The sequence below is a fragment of the Etheostoma spectabile genome, chromosome 9 (genome assembly GCF_008692095.1).
Source record: "Etheostoma spectabile isolate EspeVRDwgs_2016 chromosome 9, UIUC_Espe_1.0, whole genome shotgun sequence".
Taxonomy (NCBI): domain Eukaryota; kingdom Metazoa; phylum Chordata; class Actinopteri; order Perciformes; family Percidae; genus Etheostoma; species Etheostoma spectabile.
The window spans coordinates 25,522,789-25,544,172 of NC_045741.1; the positions used below are offsets into that span (position 1 = coordinate 25,522,789).

At 38.6% G+C, this 21,384-nt stretch overlaps 1 protein-coding gene across 2 annotated transcripts in view; it reads left to right on the forward strand.

The window, feature by feature from the left end:
* Positions 1 to 5,575: 5,575 nt before the first annotated feature.
* nlgn1 (neuroligin 1) overlaps positions 5,576 to 21,384 on the forward strand; it is a 405,821-nt gene continuing 390,012 nt past the window's right edge. For both annotated transcript variants that reach the window (XM_032525405.1, XM_032525406.1), the window contains exon 1: positions 5,576 to 6,074. The gene's annotated coding sequence lies outside the window, so the exon portion shown is untranslated. The remainder of the gene's footprint in view (positions 6,075 to 21,384) is intronic.

A 21,384-nucleotide genomic window follows, 5' to 3' on the forward strand; every position in this document is an offset into this window, starting at 1 on the left:
TATTCAGCAAGAGAGTATACGGTAACAATATTACAATAGTGACTAAGAGACTTTCGTTGTGAGCAGCTCTATGAACTTGCCACTACAAACTGGCCACTAACTTTTTAGCCAACTGGACATCTTGACTGAAATTGTGAGGGTACAAGTTGTAAAACGCTTAGGCTACAACGCTGAAGTGTGAATATCAGACTAGTATAACAACGAACGGCTAATGTTGGGCTATGTGTTGAAAATGCAAGTAAATGCTAAATGACCAAACTTATGTCAAAAGTGGATTCTGTACCGTTAACATAAGTGAATGTGTATTGCTGTGAATGCTTTTTTAAAGGGACTTATGGCATGTGTTTTTAGAGTTTTAATGTTTGCATGTTTTATTCTGCTTGTCGTTTGTTTGGGTTTTATTGCATGTACTGTTTTATTGCATGAACTATTGTGGATATACCACTGTGACAAGACTGGAGCTCCTCCCTCTTTAACTTTCAGGTTCAATTAGTGAGCTGGATGCAGGACAGGTGTGAACGCCTGAGCTTAATGGGAAGCAGGTGTGGTAGGGAGACTGAGGAGAGAAATAGAGGCAAAGGAGCACAAGTATAGAAAGGAGGACAGACAGGGAGCAATAACAGGAAGGACACGGACCGAGCAGGCGCAAGGGGGGTTGAAGGGGAAATACGGACCGGGCAGAAGCAATGACGAGATCTCAAGGAAACGGGCACGAATGAAGAGTGAGAGAGCGTGGAGTTGGACTGACATGGAGGATAGCTAAATTGGCATTCTGAGGAGAGGACATGGGGGTGAGCGGACTGGCTGGAGCAGGGGCAGCCATGACGGATTGTCGGACGTGCAGGTGAACGCGTGGTGGTGCAGACTGGGCTACATCCTTAGAGCCCGAGGCAAAAGGGGGACTGCAGCCACCCAAATGAGAAATTCAACACGTGAACAGATAAGTGAAGGAAAGTCCTCTAGCTGTCCTCTGGGAGAGGAAGAGAACTGTTTTGCATCGTTCTTGACTAAGAGCTGCCTTTGTTTTTCCCCCAGTGTCGGCTGTGTGGGCAACGCGACGCGGACAGGCCCAAGAGAAGAACCCAGGCTTTGCTAGGCGGAAATTGGCCACTTCTTTGAGATCAACATAACTACAGACTGTCATGGACACTGGGAACTAGCGGCAAGGAGATTTCTTCTCAATCCTCAGTTTTTAACTTGTATTACTTGTGTAATTTAACAGGGTGGTATGAGGGCCAAAAGAACAGCAAAAGTGACATTTTCAGCCCATCAAATGTAACCTACCCTATCAGGAGACTTTAAGGAACAGCGTGAAATACTCTATACAACCATTCTATCACCCCTTTAACTCCAAGCAGATCACTACAAGTATACATATACTGTGTCTCCAAAAGGCAAACACATTGGGACACTCACAAAACATATGTATAAATGAGACATCAAGTGTACATAGGTCACAATTCGGAGATGGGATTGTTTTCATAGCATGATGTTTTCTTGGAGTAAGAAACATTTTGTGTATGAATTTAACATGTATTAATTGGTGCTCAGGGATTTTGGAGGTATCCTGTAGATTATCCTATACTATGTCCCAGCAAATCTCTTCTCTTTGATAGATAAATTCCCACACAATATATACATCTGCTTTATGTGACAATAAGTTATACTAGATAATGAATGCTCAGAAAACAAAACCATTTACCTTTAGAAAAAGTCTGGATGGTTCAGAGTAATATACACACAATCACCCCAAATCGGCACCCAAAGACGGATGATTTCCCATCAGTTAGTACGATAACTATAGAAATAAAAAATAAATTGATTTGGTGATTGGACCGATGCTATTTAAGCAATATCTCTAATGTACCTCGGCTCGTACATGTACGGGCACATAATACTGCTAATTAATGTTACACAACAGCATTTTCACTACAATGTGTCTTAAGAATAAATTACTTTTGCTAAAGAGAAAGCTGGAAAAGAGGCAATGATGAGTGTCTGCTTCTAGCTCACCCAGTAAGAGGGTTCACCTCATTTTGGCTGAGTCCTTTGCAGCAGCACGGGTTTAAATCTGACCTGCTGCCCTTTGCTGCACGTCATCCACCATCTCTTGCCCCCTAGTCTATCCACGGTCACTTGATAATAAAGGGAAAAGCCCCAAAAATAATCTAAAAAAAGGGTTATATTGAGAGGAATTTTTACTCTGGATTTATCACCATATGAGTCCAGCTGGATTTATATTCTGCTGGGATTTAATAAAATGAAGCAAACACTTTTTATCCAATACAAAGCAGCTGTTTACAGCAAATAGCATACTGAATTGCCTTCAACGTGGACTGATTGACTAATCTTTCTGTGCCGATTTTGGTTGAAGAGTCTTTATTGAAATAAATTATTTATATTTAAGCATTAACCGGTTGTCATAAGCTAGTTATCAGGCACTCTTGCTGCAACAGCCTACCTAGCTTATGACACTTACAAAAACAAAGGGATTTTATGGGTTGTTATACACTTCAAATTGCAATATAGTAGGCTGTAGTAACGGCTGGCAGGACACCTACATTGACTTTGTTCTGAATTGTTCCTGTCCTAGTTGACGTTTTAATAAAGTTTTGTTCATGTTTTTGGAGTGCACTTATTTTATCATGGTTTTAGTTTTGTGTGTTCATGTTTAGCTACATTTATAGGTGTAACCATGACTGTAGTCCATATCCTTGACGTTCCACTTCCAGTGTTGTGTCATTACCGCCAGATTTTACTTACAGCATTTAAGCCGGATATCCGTTGCCTTGGGCTTCCTTTGTGTTGGCATTTCAAACTTTGGTCAATTTATGAGGACCAAGGGTGACAGATCAGACTCAAATGATAGGCTCAAATAATGCAAACTGATTTATTCAAGGGAGGGGAGATGGGAAGTGTGAGGCAGAAGCCGGGGACAGGGAAGAAGAGAATGGAAGATTGGGGAGGCGAGGATACTTGGGGAAGAATAGGGGAGCCGAGGAGGAGACGCTGGAGCTGGGGGGGAGACAAATGCAGATGGAAGCCGGGTTCTGTGGGAGGGGCGTCCAAGAGGTGAAGCCAGCTGACCGTAGATGGAAAATGGGAGTGAAGATGGTAACTGCGAGGAGACAGTACACTCGAGAGTTAAGAAGGCTTGGTTGAGAGTTTCCCCAGGGTGACTGGAGCAACGATCAAGCCAAGATGGGCTGAAGAGCCAGGGTTGAAATACTGATCTTGATTGTAGATGGGAGGCAGGTGTAAGCGGTGGGAGAAGGTGATTGTGGGATTATTATGTGTGCGCTGTCAGCTGGCAGCAGCAGGAGGGAGAGGGAAAAAAGGAAACAGCAGAGACAGGGCAGGCCAACAAAAAACTAACAGTGGAAAAACTCATATAGAAAATAGTAAACAAAACAAAAACTCATGGCCAGCCATGCCCCAACCATCACAGTTAACCTTTTCTCAAATCTCTGCAGGGAAATCCAGACAGCTAGCTAGAATTTCTGTCCAATCTGAGTTTTCTGTTGCACGACTAAAAAAAACTTTTAAACGTACACATGTCCCACCGAAACAAGTTTCTTCCAAGCCTATTTTGCCGCGGAGCCACAGCTTTTCTATGGTGCTTAGCACCGCCCAAGACGTTTGTCATTGGTTTAACAAAATGCCAATAAACCAGAGCACGTTATCCTCCCATCCCAGAATGCTATGTGGAGTAGCCAGACTCTCCTCCAGCACACTTTGGAGGAGGGTCTGGCAAAGCAAGAATATCATGACTGAAAGCCTGGTGGGGGTGGATGGTCTCTGGGCAGTGAGACTGTTTATTGACAAATAAATAGCTAGGAAATTGGTAATTATGTAAATAGTAGTATAGTAAGTTGACTATATCCACATTATACTGTGTATATATATAATAGGGGCACCCAGTCTCCCCTTTACAGTAATCCAAAAGAAAAATATCACATTGTGAAAGTGTTTTCTGAAATGTAGTTTTGTTTCATGAACCGTTTTGTTTTGTAAAATGTTGTTTTGTTTTCTAAAATGATCAAACATACCATGACACAAATATTTCAAAATTTTCGTTAAAGTTTTCAACAAAGTTATTTGCTTCTGCAGTTGATTCACTTCCTGTAAAGTCAACAAGTGAAAATACCGTACGTCAGTGCCACTCAGCGCACTTTGTATGTTGTATGGTTGTATTTTTCTTAAATCTTAAAATCCTTAAATCTCAAGCATTATGCTCCCACCTACCGTCTACAGTTATCAAGTGCAGCCCGCACTTAATCACACTTAATCATACCGTCACGGTGTTAAGCTATTCAGTGGCAGCAAGGGCATCAAATGGAACCAGTAACTTCTCTACCCTTTAATTTTACCTCTCACTTAAAAAATTAATCAAAGGAAACTTTAAGCTGAAGGCAATTAAAACAGTGATTATTCTCACCATCTTACTCATTAGATACATCATGTGACAAGGGCTTGGTTGCAAGTTAACATTTCTTAAGTAAAATAGGTTGTGAAGAACTGCCTTACTGTAGTTTTGTGTGTTTTCTTTCTTTCTGAGTGTCAACTGACTGAAATAAAGTCAAAAAATTGCATGTCGCTAATACAGTGGTTATTTGATTGGTAACTATTTTGATAATTGATCATTAATTTGATTATGATTAGTTAAACAAGAAAATGACAAAAAATTACCCAGTTTAATTTTCTCAGTTTTGGTTTTGCTGCTTTTTTTGCTTTATGTGACAATAAAGTGAATCTATTTTTGTTTGGGACAGTTGTTTTGACAAAACAAGCAATATAAAGACACCTTAGGCTTTAGAATTTTGTTGACTATTTTTTCTAACTTTATAGACCAAATCATCAATTGATTAATTGGAAAAATTAATTACTACAGCCCTAAATATTCTATTATGGGTTTGACCTTTTTCTATGCTATTCTGTTTCTCCATATTAATAATTATATTTTTATTTCTGTTTACTGTAGGACATGCTATTCTATTCATTCTACCGTCTTCTAGAAGAGGGAATCCTCTGCACCTCATGCTGCTTACTCTTTTTTTACTGGTAAAGGGTTTTTGTGAAATTATTTCTTCTTATCGCTTTCAAGGGTCAAAGCACAGAAATTCTCATTCTGTACAAATTGTTAAACCAGAGTTAGATTTGGATTAATCCCCCAACAAATCATTACTATTCGTAATAGTTGTTAATTATTATCATACCCCGTATACTTAATTTTTTGACAGCTGTTATGGTTTTATTGCACCAGTTGTAACACCATACTTAGATCTGTATCCCTATAGTATTTATTTTTAACATGACCAATGCATTTGTCATGCATAGTCAATGATTTCTCTTCGGGAAGGCACACATGGATACAAAGTCACACTTACCCATGTATCTTTAAGAGCAGACTGCGGTGGGGGCGGGTGGGGATGAACTCATTTAGCTGTGGAGTTCCCTTCAAGGCCGCTAGGCGCGTCTCTGCTCCACGAAAGCTGCTGAGAGAGACAGGGCTGGAGGAGAGGAGGAGGGGAGAAGAGGAGGGAGGAGGGAGGAGGAGGAGGAGGGAGGAGGAGGAGGAGGAGTGAGCAGAGAGAGAGGACGGCGTTTTGTCAGCCAAGTGCAGCCTGAATCGTGAGGAGCGGACGATGGGGGGAAAAATACCACTATGTTTCTTTTTCTCCAACATCACCGTCATTACCATCTAGACCGGTGCGTGTCAAAAGACACAGAGCCCTGTGGCATTTGTTGTCTAGGAGAATACAATTCTAATTATAGTTGTGAATAAAAACATTTGGGATTAACAGCGGACTTGTTTTTGGACTAAAGGGGTTTCCTTAATTTGTTGACGCGCCTGTGTCCCTGTTGGACCGCATTTAACCTGAGTTTCTACCCTCTGGAGTGAAAAGTGCGCCAGCCTTATTTCCCAGGCTTCTTTCCAACGCTTGAGCGTCGGTATTTTTTGGATGGGGGCTATGTGGCTTTTGGAAGGAATGCCCCTTATCCTAACGGGACGTAACGCAAAGAGGAATATTGTCTGAGGTGGAAAAAGCAGCGGACGGGATCCTGCCTTACCGGTAAATACACATTCAGACTTTCATTCTGGAAGCTGCATCATGCAATAATACATTATGTTGTGGGCTTTGACACTTTACCGGTAAATTTAAGCAACTGCGATGCAATGGGTTCATTTCTTAGTTCATGATTTACTCGGCAGAATTTTTTCTAAGGAGGTGGTGGTGGAGGACAAGTTGAAGTGGGTGTTGAGATAATTATTACCATTTTCTCCCTATGTCGTTATTCTGCTGAGTGAAATGGGTTAGTGATGAGAGCAACTGTGCATTGGACAGGTTGTTGAAAACATCCCCGTGCACAGCAGAAAGCAGCAGCTCCTCTGCTTCTGTCTGCCACTTTGGGCTCTCTCACTCTGTTCCAAGCGCATGGAAGCACAGAGCTGCGCATTCTCACCCAGCAAGATGCAAAATAGTCGGGTTCAAAAATAACGCTGTGGCTGAAATGGCTGCTTAGTGAATTTCTTCTCAGGAATATAACCCTGCTTTAGAAATGTATCAACTATCCGTCCGTCCGTGCGTGTTAATCAATTTAAACTGTCACTGTTCAGCATGATATTCTATTAATGAGAGAAAATCGTTTTTCTTCATTCTTAATCGAAATTAACAATCTGAATTAGTAGGTTTTGCAGATTGCTGCTATAATTATATTTATAAAAAAACTGCTGATTCCCTCTGGCTAATCAAATTAACGCAAACCTCTCAGGCTGAGTGCTGGGGGTCAGGATGGAGGGAAATTAAGAAGAACGGTGTGTGTGTGTTTTTGCGCGCGCGCGTATGGTGAATGGAGTCTCTCTATCCTTTCCTATCCAGGAGGAGGAGGAAAGTTGCGCCCGTCGGCCGCTGCGGGGGCACCATCACCATACAAACTGGATGAATGCGGTATTTGTGTGTGCGCGCTCCAATGGCTTGTCACACCAAAAATAAAGAGGAAGGAGACTTTTGATGTGATGTTGCCCTATTACCCCATCACCTCTCACACACATAGATAGCAGCAAGTATCCAGCTTTGATAGGCTGACAAGTAGCTCAGTTACAGAGATTTTAGTCATGGCTCCAGCTATGTGGGCATTAAAAAATCACCTTGCAGATGATCCTAATCAAGACTGAGAGATCATGCATATTTTTGTGTTTTATAGAGGCTGCTCAAACATATTTAAGATAAATAAATATCGTCAGGGAGGATGCAAGGAATTCTGGGTCTCCTATGTGATTTGCTTATGACCTTTAATGAAGTCCCTAGATTTTTTTTTACCCCTCTTTTCAGTTTCTCACTGGATTACTGTATTCTCATCATCCATGGTGTGTGTGTGTGTGTGTGTGTGTGTGTGTGTGTGTGTGTGGAGGGATGGCAAGGCAGGCTCCCATGGTTCACACCACTTAGTCCCAGGGGCTCTGATCTACATAGCTCAGCCCTCAAGGAAAACATCCACTCACCGCTCATCGTCTTTTCTCCATTCTCGTACTGCTCCCCTGGTTTATCTACATGCTCTTCTCCTCTCCTCCTAATGCCTAATCTTCTGTTTCTGTACATAGGAGGGAGCTAGTTCGTAAATTATAGATTACTTGTTGACTCATGCTGTGGCCCTGTTGTTTCTCTAGAAAGGCCATCTCACTTTTTGGTTACTTGTTTTGAATGGTTCTGTATGAGGCCTTTGAAATGTGATGTTGTGGTTTGAACTGCTTTAGTGCAGTGGTACATAATGCCAGTGGGACATTGGCTATTCTCCATCAGCTAATACAATTGAATAAGTAATTTAGCCATTCCAAGGTTAACAAAGATCTTACCTTTTGTGCTTGAAACACCAATAAAGCTTGGTGTTTTTGTGTGTGGAATAAAGCTTGAGAAAGTGATCTGCATGCAGCAGATTTTTAGGGCCCTAAATAATGTATGTTACTGAATGCTTTTACTTAGAGCTGCAATGATTTATCGAATAATTGATTAGTTTTAAACTATTGAATTAATTGCCCCTTATTTTTAAAATTGTTGAATCTGTTAGAGGCATTTTTATAAGAAAAAGTAAAACTCTGATTCCAGCGTCTTAAATGTAAAAACAAGCTTCTTCACTCCTCTGTGGCATCGTTGTGGACTAAACAACACATTTGAGGAGATCATGTTTGGGTTATTGTTAGGGTTTTTCACAAATAATTGATATCCAAACAACAGATTGAAAGACTATTAACAACGCAAAGAAAGTGCAAGGTAACAAACATCCGGCTGAAACAAGGACATACGGAAAGATTTCCAGTGGTAGCGGAGCAATCACGGAAGTGGAAGGACATGGATATAGACTAGTTGCAGCCCTACTTTTACCCTCAAAATGAAATTTTCCAAATTCATTAGGGCGGAGCGTTTAGGATGGGACAGGCATTAATGACATAATATGATCTATTTGATCTTGAAATGTGAAAAAAGCACCTACTTAAATCAGTTAGTGACTGAGTGAAATACAACAGAGCATTTGTAATGGTCAACAAAGCCAAGTAAAACATTCATCTTGCACATTGTTTCAACACTCAAAGTTTCTCTTGCTACTTTTGTTTAGATATGACTTGTTATAAAGGACATGTCATGTGTGTCTTTGTGTATTATTATTACTATTATAGTATTGTTGCTTGGCCGTTGGGCAGTAGCTCAGTCTGGATATGGAGGTCATCTAATTACTACAGTAGAAAGCTGCTGGTTTCATTCCTGGCAGCGTGAAGTGGAAATTCTGTGGTATTGGATAAATTGTGTAAAAACACTGCTGAACATACCACATTTTTTAAAGATCTAATTACACTGGAATCTGGCAACAAGGAAACGATTACAATATTTTAAATATTCATCTTTCTTTACTGAGACAGCAGAAAATAAATGAGGTATTGACAGAAATACAGAGAGGGCACAAGTGATTTCACCCAGCTCATCTACTTTTAGAAGAAAGTAGTTCAGTGTTCTACTTGGTTTCCTCAGACATGTTTTCTTCTTGCTTCTGATGAGAATCAAAAAGCAGTTCTTAAATACTGCTCTGGTTTTAGATAGATTACCAAAAAAACAAAACAACATTGAATTACATAGTTTAATTTAAATAACTATAACTATAATCTTCTGTCTTGTCTTGTTTTACTTCCTGCCTTGTGTTTTCCCGCCTTTTTTGAATGTGTGCCCCACCCTGATTTGTTTCACCTGTTCCCTGCCCTTGTGTGACCTGTCCCTTGTTAACCCTTGTTTACTTGTGTGTTTAGGCCCTGTGTTATCTTTTGTCTGGGTCAGGTCATTGTATTGTGTAGGGTGTTTGTGTGTGTAGTGTCTACCCCTGTGTTCCAGATTTTGGTATCCTGTTCTTTTTCTTCCTCTGTATTCTGGGATAGTTTTTGCCCGCTGCGTTCAGGACTCCTTTTGGTGGTATAGACTTTATGATATTAAGTCCTCAAGCTCAACTTCACCTGCTGTCTCTGCATTTAGGACCGACATTCTCTGAACCTTACAACATTTACAGTAACCAATACAAACTTATACGGAAACTACATTTAGATGTCTGGATAAGTACTGCTTTATTAGGGAACATACAGTAAAGATGGGCTGGACAAATGGGGAAAATATAGTTTGATTGTCACAAACGATGCCTGGTGCTGTGTTCAGTTCTCAGTTTATCATGCTTGAACCATGGTGTATTGCCTATTGGGTCCGGTTTGTTTAGGCTGGTGAGAATAGTGACAATGAAAACCTAGTGATGATAAAAGAAACCTCTAACAAAATGGACAAATGGTAGGATTATGCAATTTTATGTTATATTCACCATGGTGGGGCTGGCCACCTTATTTCCTATTCACTTGACTAGCTGTCAATCTTTATGACAGATGGGGTCATTGGGGCTTCTAATCTGCCAGGTTCATCACATTGAACTATTCAATAAATGTGTGTTTTTAGACATTTGGCATTTTTATTAATGAGGTAGGCAGATCAGTGTTTGTGGGTTTGTTGTGTTGTTGATGGTATTGATGATGCATGGCACACTATAAAGTGTGGTATCAGTAAAAAAATCTCTTACACATCCTAATTTTTAAATTTTTGGTTGGCAGATGTATAGAAAATATGTGCCAGCTAAGACAGAGTACATGGTGTTCTTCTAAATACAACACTTTGGTTTTGTAAATTGAATCTTATATTGAATTATTTTTGTATTTTTTGTATTTGTGGAACTGTATATTGTAGGGCTAGATAAAATCATTTTCTGATTCTAATCTATCTTGAATGATCCAATACTGATTCATGAAATCCAGAGATCAATCTTTTAAGAGGCTCTGTTTTAAAGCTACAGTATAAATATTGGTATCAGATGACATTAGACGATCTATGAATCCATGTCATGCTGAATAAGGCTCCAAAGTCAAGTTTAGTTCTGACAAAGGAAAAACTGGCATGTCAATTTTCACAGATGTATAGCTGTTTCTATACTGTCTTTGCGTTACATCCTTTGCACTAAAGAAAGCCCTCGTATAATTTTATTCTGTCTCTGTGTAATTGCTATGGAACCAGTTCTTAACAAAAACATTAATATGTTTAATAATGCACCAGCTTAGAGGGTTCCTTGTACAATTTACAGCATTAGTTCTCTGAAAATGTCTTTCATATCCAACCAAAAGTGGTATTTTAACTGAAATATCCCTAATCAAATCAATATTGAATCAATCGGATATCAAAATGGGGCCTTGTGTACTACCCAGTCCTAGTATATTGTCATTTGACATGCGATCATCTTAGATGTTGTTACTGTCGAGTGCAGGGGTGGACAATTAATTTTCCCAATGGGCCACATGAGAAACAGGGACTATTGTGGAAGTCCAGACCAATAGGCTAAACTCAATTTTCAAATTTATCTCTTTATAAAAAACAGTAAATTGTAAGGTCCTTGATAAGCTGCGACGGGTAAGGGAACAAATGTTATGATTAGGACATGAAAAAAGTGTAGCAGACATAGCACAAAATGTAATTATGTCACTATTTAATCAACATCCATGAATGCAATTGTGACCAAAATGTGCATGCATTTTCACCATTTTTTAAAGAACAGCATTTAATTAACTTTACTATTTTGTTTGTAGTCTAACTACATAATTAGCTTTTTTCACTTTTTTCTTAGAACATGAAAAAGTGAAGCAGACATAGTACAAAATGCCAACATTATGTCACTATTTGAACAGCATTCACAGAGCAATTGTGAACAAAATGTGCATATTGTTGCCATTTTGTAAAGGTCAGCCTTAAAGTAACTTCATACAAAGTGTTATTTTCTTCATGTTCTTAGTCTCATTTTCTTTTTTTGTTCAGTGAGAAAAATCTGTGCTGGGCCTGAACAATTGCACTAAAGTCAGATTCAGTGTCTAATGTGGATATGCAAAGGACAGCTGACCGGTGATCATCAGGGAGAGAAGATCTGGATTTACTTCATCACTGAAAATGTTTGTTCACATCCAAAGAGAACCAACATCTTCTGAGCATGCCGAGATATCAACCTCAGTAATTACCGGTAACAGCAATATTGATAACTGTTATCGTATCGAACACAATTTTCACATGGTGCGTCATCAGACGTTTTTCTCCAGACCCACATTACAGAGAAATTGGTAACACTTTATAATAACTACACACAATTCATAATGTATTAAGCATTAGTTACCTATTTGTTAATGTTTGTTTCATCACGAGTAATTTATTGTTCATACACACATCATCAGTAAAGCATTTGTTTGCACAGTTATAAATATTTGTTCACAGTAAATAAGCCTATCTAAAAAATTCTTGTAAGTACATAATTGATACTTAATAGATTAAATTATTTGATAGATTAAATGAAATGATGGTTAAATTAAAAAAAAAACAATTGCAAACTATTACAAAATGTTTGTTCATAATTTGTAAAGCATTGCTCCTATGTTAATTCTTATAAATAAAGCAATTGTATACACACTCATAAATTATTTGTTCATAGTAAATAAGGCTCTCACAGTATGTTTATAAATAGAAGTTTGACACTTAATAAATATTGCAAAAACTATTTGTAAATGAAATAATATTCCCTTTATAACTTTATATCCCTTTATAAAATAATCTACAAACTATTAGTAGTTTCTTTGTTTACCATTTGTAAAGCACAGTTGCTACATTCATTCTACTCAGTAAAGCGTTGGTAAATAGAGTTAGTAAATGGTTTGTCCATAGTAAGTTAGCCCATGTAAAACATTTATAAGTTGAGGTTTTTATATCATAAATGATGCATTAACCATTTGTAAATCAATTCATTCACCATTATTAACTAGGTACTCTGGAATGGATATGGTCAGTTAAAACTAGGAAGTTAATGTTTAACAGACTATCTAGACCTACATTTGTTCATGCCTTAAATAAAATGTTATGATTTAGAAATAGGCTTGAGCTAATAGCTGGCATGTTAATCCATCTGTTACAAATACTTACCATTAATGTAATCCATGACTAATTCAGGAGTTACTGCTGGTTAGTGAAGTATATTGTGTGAGCCCATCTAAAGTGAGCACTGTCCATGCTTTACAACGCATTTCTAAATGAGTTGCAAAGGCTACAAGAACCGCCTCCAGAAACGCCTCTTGGTTCTCTGGGCATATTAACGCAGCAGATTCCACCAAACACTTTAATTAACCTTCAGAAAATGGCTTACTGTTTTTGGCAATTTTGTGCAATGTCACAAAGGTCTTGACTGCTTCATCCCTGGATGTGAAACGCTTGGTAAAAAAGCCTTGTTGCTTGTGCAGTTTAACTAGCAAAGCTTCAGATGTATGTTCCCGCTCTGCATCAGTGAAGTTGTTGTATTTCTCTGTGTGTTTAGTATAGAAGTGGCGATTCAAATTGTAATCCTTTAACACAGTGATCTGTTCTCCGCAAACTAAGCACACGGCTTTACCTTTGACTTCAGTAAATAAATACTTAAAAGTCCATGTTTGGTTAAAAACTCTGCACTCTGTTTCGACCTTTCTTTTTTTCCCATGAGCTGACATTTTTTAGGGATAACAGCTCATTTGCGTCTATGCTAACGTCTTGGAGTGCAGTTTGCGGCTCTCCAACACATTGCAGTTCTTCTTCTACTTATTTTAAATTGCGACTTGCAGCCAGAGAAGAAGACGCTACATACGTTCCCACAAAAAAAACAACAGTCCCCTACAAAATAAAAGCAATGCAGTTGTATTCCATGCATGATGTACACTTATTTACGTTTGATTGTTAACTTCCAATTGACCTCACGCACGCCGGTTAGAGCCGCCCTATTTTAGGTATAATGTCCAGGTCTGGTCTAGTGTCTACCATTTGTTGCAGGGCACTACATATATTAATCAATCATGTGCTTGGATTGAATCAAGAGTCACAGATATTGATTGCTATTACTTTTCCCTTTAGGAAACTAACTCACCTTGCAAACTGTCTCATGCATGGAATCCCAACTTGAAACCCAAATCTAAGTGGGAAAATAGGGGTTTCAATTTTGATATACTGCCCACTTAAAGAAGACAAGAGTTGTGCATCCTCAGAGTCGATCAAACAGATACGTAAACAGAATGTCTAGCTCAGTCATTCATGGAAATCAAAACCTCATTCTGTGGTTATTACAACTAGAAAAACTTCTATTTGCAACTGGATGCTTTGCAATGTGGGGAACCTATGAACAATAGGATAAATAGTCCCTTAAAAAACATCGCTATTCTCCTGCTTTAATAGTCATACCAAAAATTGCGAACATTTCTGGAAGCACCTGGGATGTGAGATGGTGCACATGACCGCTCTGCTTACGCTGTTTCTTTTATTTGTCAGAATGTTTTAGTTGCTTAGAATGAAAATAAAACAGTTTGCATGCTTTAAATAATGCAAATGCCTTTTTTGGAAAGGAAACAGGCCGTTGTAAAAATTTATGAAAGAATGCATGTCATTAGAGGTGATCATCTAGATAGACATCACAGCAAGATATAACAGGGCGAATTTTAATAATCAAATTTTAATCACTCCCACGATAAAAATTTCCCCACTTCCCACGATCAAATTTACGTAATCAAGTGATATTTTAAACGTGTCATTCTGTTCATAGAACGCTTCAGGTTTTTTTGCAAAGCCAACCAACTGCTCCGTAAACTACTGTCTGATCATGAGCCAATCAGAGTTGTTCCCTTCACCACACTACTTAGTATCTAGATGTAGACAGTCACAGAGGACAGAGTAACGTAAGAAAAATTCCACAACAGATAGCAGTCGGTCATACCTCGGTCACAAGGTTCACCAGTTCACCAGTAAACGCAACATTTTGTCCAGAAATATTTTCCAGAAAACAGCAGTGCTAGTTAGTGTCTGTTAGCTCACAAGGCTCTAGGGTGCAACTAACCATTTTTCCTAGGTCGCACCGGTGCACCTAATGTCCTCCCATCCGCCGCCTCTCCACAAACGAAGCAATGTTTATATCGATATGGTTTAATTTTGCGTTACATGACCCCTTTCTTCTGTAAAGCCGTGCCTGTGTTTAGATCTCTACTCTTACGCTACTCTTAGCCCCGCCCCCGTTCACTCACACAAGGCTCCCCAGTAACATGGAGAGACACAGCGGCGACAGCGCCTGTCCACACTTCTGTTTGTCCACAATTTTAGTTGTTATTAACACAGCTCTATGCTGTTAAGCATGAGAGAAAAACTAACTAACTATGCAACTAACTTCAGGTCATTGAGTAACAGCGTGTGAGACGGAGCCTGCTAGACCTGGGCGAGAGATGTGACCCATGGCCAGAATATCATAGTACATAAAAATGCAGCGCAGTGACGATACAAACACACCACGTGTGCAACTCCGCTGAACCCCATTCGACCCGTGCTGGACCCATTCATTACAAATCATCCGTCACTCTGTGAGTAGCATACACATCAGTCCATCGCTTTCTCCCTCTCTCCTTAGCTCTTCTAATCAGTTATTGTTGAAAACAAGCAAAGGAGCTTTCACATTTTTTTTTTAAAATTATGTCTGGTCTATGTATTTCAGATAATTTTCATTTTCATGTGTTGCAGCTGTATGTAAGTACAACATAGAACTTCAACATAAGAGGAATGTAGCACAATATGGATGCGAATGCAGTTACAAATAGCCTATGTGACAATAAAATTAGTTTCGGTTAAAATCAACAAATAATCAAGATAATTAATCGTGATCTCAATATTGATCAAAAAATCGTGATTATCATTTTGGCCATAATCGTGCAGCCCTAAACAGGGGAGTCGTGATTCCACCAAAAGGTAAATCCAAATAAGAAATACAGAGATGGGGGACAGGGAGGTTGCTGCTCCTGCTCAAATAAAAATAGACCACAGGGTGCACTGATACCTGCAAGTTATCAGTGATGACAGACAGAGCTGATAAGAAACACAACAAGCATCAGAGACGGTAGAACACATTTTGTACTATTTTAGCGTAGTAACCTTGTTTATCACAGGTTTCTGCTGAAAATAACTTCATGTATTGAGAATTCAATTCAGATGTGCAACATTTATGCAGTCCAGGCCAGTTTTTTCAAGGGTGGGAGGACAACAAGTTCAACCAACAAGTCCTCCAAACAATACAGCGGTAGAGGTTGTTTATTCCTACTGTCTAATATGACCACAGGAACGTTTTCGGTCATCATATCTAAACAATAGAACGTAATGGTTGCGATTTGAAGGTGCCATGTCATTTCTCCAGCGCTCCATTGTTCTGACCTCTCAATAACCCGAAAAATTCCCTTTGGTCTTTCCTCCTACTACTCCAACGTCCCTTTGTTTCAAAAAAAATAAACCCTCTGATCTGACATCCCATTGTTACGACCAAATAGCTAGACTTTTGTGGATCACCTCCCATAATCTAAAATCTGAATCAATGATAACAATCGAAATAACTTTTCTCTAGCTTATTAATACATTTAACTGTTTATCCAGCCTAATCCACAAATCTGTGCACCAGTTTGCATGCAGCTAGTTAACTGTCAAGTTGTTTTTTCCGTCATGGTTTTCTCTTGTTATGACCAATGATGCTTTAGGGCTTGTTAATGGGATTTATTTCCTTTTGTCAAACATGTTTATAACATGAATCATCACACTAAAGTAACAGTTTGTCTCGGTAGGAAATAATGTAACAACGTTATGTTTTACATAACAGATGACGTTGTCAATGAACAAATTCTGTGCCGGAGTGTTGATTGATTGAAACTAGTTTTAGTTTTTTTTAAGGTTTGGCTTTAGTTTTTATAGATTTAGTTTGCTTCTGTTAGGGTCAGGTATTGGCTATATCTATATCCACGACGTTCCACAAGTGGACAGAGTGAATAGCTCTGTTGCCGATGTAAATTCCACCGGATATTACTTAATTTGGGTTCAAAACAACAATGATTGACAGATTGTTCATCCAATCTCCTGCCAGGTTTTCTTTTTTAAAGTACCTGTCCTTTTCCAGTTTCCAGTGATGACTTCACAGATGGTTGTGTGTAACAAACCATTTGGCTTTTCAGGTTAGTATGTCACACAAGTTGACTGAAAATTCATGCTGTCTCTTTTTTTTTGGAAATATTGAAAAGAATTTATGGTCGTTTTTTGTTGTTTTTTGTAGGTTTGTAGTTTTTATTTACTTTTTGTTTACCAAATATTTTGTACTGCTTATTTTTGTTTTTCAGTTTCAGTTTACTTTAATAACCCTGACTCATTGGTTTAGTGATGCTCAGCAAATGGCCCTGACACACCGCGGAGACGCTTGACCATCAAGCCAAGTTGGGCTGACGTTTTTTCAGAGTGTCCCACACTGTTGCCAGTGGTCAACCCTCTTTGACTTTTTTTAAGCAAACCACTAAAGTCAAGAGAGCACACACAGGTGGCTCATCTCTATTTCATCTGATCATTTCAATAAACAACAGCGTTGTCAAAAACTGTCAAAATGATTTGATTTACTTAAAAACACTTGCAACCACTGTGTACTTTCTTGACAAGTGACGTTATGTAGTTGTAAAAGTTATTACTGTCTAGGTTGCAAAGGAGGAAGTGTAAACTTACCATTGCAGACATAAATGGGAGAAGGTCGCAGTAGGGCTTTACAAAAAAGAAATTCTTTGAAAAAGAAAAAGAAAGTCTGCATATTATTTTATTCATTTGATTTATTTATTCTTTTGTTTTGTCAATAAAATGAAATATTAAAATTACAAATTCCTAAAACCAAGGTGAAGTCTTTAATTATTACATACCAGACAGAAAAGCAACAAATCCAGTAACTGTAGAAGATGTTACCAGAGATTGTTTTCCAATTTAGCTTTAAAATGACCTAGATAATTTATCATCAAAATAGTTACTGATTAATTTTATGCTATCATGGGACACTGTGGTTTGCATTTGGTTACCTACAAATGTTCAACTTTCCATCCATTTTCACCCATGCTAATCTTATCCTAACCTTAACCAAGTGGTTTAGTATTGAACACCTTAACTATACTGCAATTGTCAGTTGCAGATGTTCTATTAAAAAAAGAATAAAAAATGTTTAATTAAGCATAATGTTCCAACTGTCACCCACTGACAACAATATTCTACACATCAATGACACATTGATAGTGTCCAGCCTGTATTCAGTTAGGATAACCAAGCAAGCACATATATAGCAAATTGTCTTGTCTTTAGACAATCAGATTACATTCCTTTGAATAGAGGATATTATGCAAGGGGCTAAATGATTTTGATCATTGCCGATCCAAGGACATGTCAAGGTGTACTTGACCTTTACATTACAACAAAATAAATGTGGTGCATTTTGAAGGAGTCTTATGACGAGGGACCTATTGGACTATAATTTAGTAGTTCTTATGATTAGCTTATTGTCACCAAATTCACCTGCCCTAGCTCTTGTTATTGGGTTATGAGAGTATTTGGCTGTCATGCTGAGATGACTGAGTACAGGATATAGTGCCATGGTGAAAGCTATGAGTCACAGGCTGTGGTTGTTTTTTTTCCCCTTGTTTTTTTCCTAATGTAATCACTATGACTGACAATTTAAAAGGATTTACATAATTGCTAAATAATATAATCAGATATTTTGTCCAGGTTACATGCTGCAGAGTATGAAAGAGCCACAAGAAGATCGTTAGAGCAGAGGTCATTTTTTTAATTTATTATTTAAGGATCGTTATGTGACAAGGAAGAATACCAGCACCCACTTTGTGCATTTTTAGTTTGATGAATAAAGAATACTTGAATGGTGTACATGGGAAGGATGGTAGTCTAATATACAAGGAGATGATGGCTTTGTCCCCCCTCTTCTGTGTCTTGTGTACATCCCTCAGGGTGTCACTTTTAAAGGCTTCAAATCTTTTCACACATTTGTGTCATCTAAAAGCTCACCTGAGGATGGAGCTAAAAAGAACGAACTGTGCTGGCAGGCTAATAGCACTGTTAAGGTTACATGGCCAGGGAGTGTGACTCAGTGTGTGTGTGTGTGTGTGTGTGTGTGTTTACGTGGCTAGGATGTGTGACAGTGTATATGTGTGTTGATTTGTCTTGTGCAGGCAAGCATTGCAGGTATAGAGGTTCCTGGAAAAACAACACAAGTACAACTGGAGCAGCATTAATAGACAGTTCTGCTTCTATAAGACAGAGCTGCCTTCTCAGTCTTTTCTTCATGTAGAAGGTATCCATTTGTGTTTAATGCAGTTTGGGTTATTCATAATACCTTGTATTATATATTTTTTCCATGTTCAATGTCTTTAAGAATTACTTTTTAAGTTTTAACATTTTTAGCCCATATTGCATCAAAATGTGTGCTGTCTGGTGAAGATAAAGAAAAAACAGGATATGTTTTTCAGTATATTTGATGCCACAGTTTGTCTTTGGTTTCAATGTCCTGTAGGGGCAGGCCATGGTATTATTGGATCGTTGTAAAAATGCCCAAAAAATAATAACATAAAACGTTAATGGTTATTTGCTGTGTGATCAACATTTCACCAGATTTTTAATAAAATCATTTTGACATTTTGAAGATATGAGTAGGTTCACCCAGGCTTCTTTCTTCTGTATTTTACCGTATGATGCAGTACTCACAATCATTTTATTCCTTATGTACCTCCTGTTTCCATCTGACTTAATGTTGAATAGATTTCTGGTTCGATTTCTCAAACTCTGTTGTACAAGCAACATGCTGCTTTAGGGGCCATAATGTTAAACTCTCATCTTTTTTAAAGTCTGTTTGCCAAATTGCCTGGGCACTCAAACCTCTCTAGGTCTGGCTTTCAAAAGTGACACACCCATTCCTGGGCTCTTCACAAGAAACACTTCAAAGTCCTTGAATCCAAAAGTTGTATAAAAAGGCAAAAAAATCATGAAAACAAAACTCAGACAGTAGACCCAGCCGTTGCAGTCCCTGTAAAGCCTCTGGCCTCTTTTGTCTCCCTGTGGTGGCTCAGGGAGGCAGGTGTTCGGATGTACCTTATGCTAATTATGTCTTTAAAGCACACTTGAACTATGTGGAAAAGTCCAACATGCCCAGGTTTTCAGAGATTTGAGTGTACAATTGATTATTATTAGCTTTGATTGTGTTAACAATTGAATGTGTTAGTGTGTGTGTGTGTGTGTGTGTGTGTGTGTGTGTGTGTGTGAGAGTGTGTGTGTGTGTATGTGTGTGTGTGAGAGAGAGAGAGATAGAGAGCTTTCTGGAGAAGTTCAGTACTCACCTGTGCCTCTGTCCTGAAGGGATCCATCTCGTGCTGAGGCTGTCTGGTGGTGAGAAAAGCCAGTTTCACGCCAACCCACCTCTTCCCCATTGACCCTCATGGCGACCATGCTGTCTGCCAGGTGAACCAAACGGGGAAGGGAAAGCTCGGATCTACCACCACCCACACGGATAACCCCGGGCGCTTTCTGCTTTATCCATGCTATGGTACTCTTGGCACCAGCCTGCTTAGTATTGACGCCTACTGACAAGACTCTGTGACTTAGAGAAAATATCTATGCATCAATTCTGCTCAGTTGAGATGATAGAATTGAATATAGTGCAGGCAGATTAGCGCTTAATGCATTCATCCTTCGTGTGAGGTTAATAGGTTGCTCCTGTTGATGTAGCAACCATATTTAAAAGCATGTGTGTGTGTGTGTGTGTGTGTGTGTGTGTGTGTGTGTGTGTGCTGGATTGATGCCCAGTCTAGCTCTTCTGTCACAGCCAGTATATAAACTTGTATTGTTGATTTTGGTGTCTTGTTTTTATTACTAATAAAATAATAATAATGATAATTATCCTACTTTGATTTTGAGTAGATTGTGCAACCCCATATACTGCAAGCCAGAGGAGCAAGGAAAGGACAGGCAAGGAAAGAGGAGGATGATGAGAAGAAGGTGAGAGGATGAGGAGCAGAACAGGGGAAAAGTGAGCGAGTGTTCTTCGGACTCTTCTCGCTACTCATCATATATATATATATATATATATATATATATATATATATATATATATATATCCAGTATATATGTATATTAATACATATATTTATATGATTCATATGCATTGTGTATTGTAGCCTTTACAATGTTATTTATTTCTTTGCAGAACCATACGCACACACACCAATACACAGTCATAGCAGAGCTGCCCATTCCCATGTTAGTACTGTTGCTTGATTGTAGTGAAGCATCAAAAGGGAGAAGTTGTCTCCGTACGTGTTTTAACAGAAACTCCTGGGGTGAAGTTGAAAATATAATAATAGGGAATATACATTGCACTTGACGCCCCACTACAAGACGACTTGACAGATTTGGCGGCATTCATTTGCGGCAAATCATTGCAGCTTGATGGCGCTAACGTTAGCACATTGTAGTATGGACACCGACATGATTAGAAATGAAGAAAACGGTGATCCCAGAGATCGGTAGACAAGCAGGAAGACATTCCCGATCATCCTCGGCCTTATGTGAGAGAGATGTTTGCAATAGTAGGCATCAAGGATGACTCCTGGCCAATTTGCTGCGTAACTCTAAAAGTATGGGGAACTTCTTAATTAATTTCAGTTTATTAATTAACATTTTATCCTTTATTTTTTTTCCAGGAGCCATATTTGAGCACGCACAAATAGATGTACATTTCTTTAAATGTTAAGGAAGATTAAAAAAGAGAAACTGGATCTGAATTCTCACAGAATCACAACTGTTACTCAGTCAGAATCTTATTAACGTGCAGTCCCAGTCTCTGTCACAGTAATCATATATGTGAAGTTTTAGCCTATTCACAGACAACCATTTAAAATGTAGCCAATGTCATATAAAGAGCCTTTTTTCCATG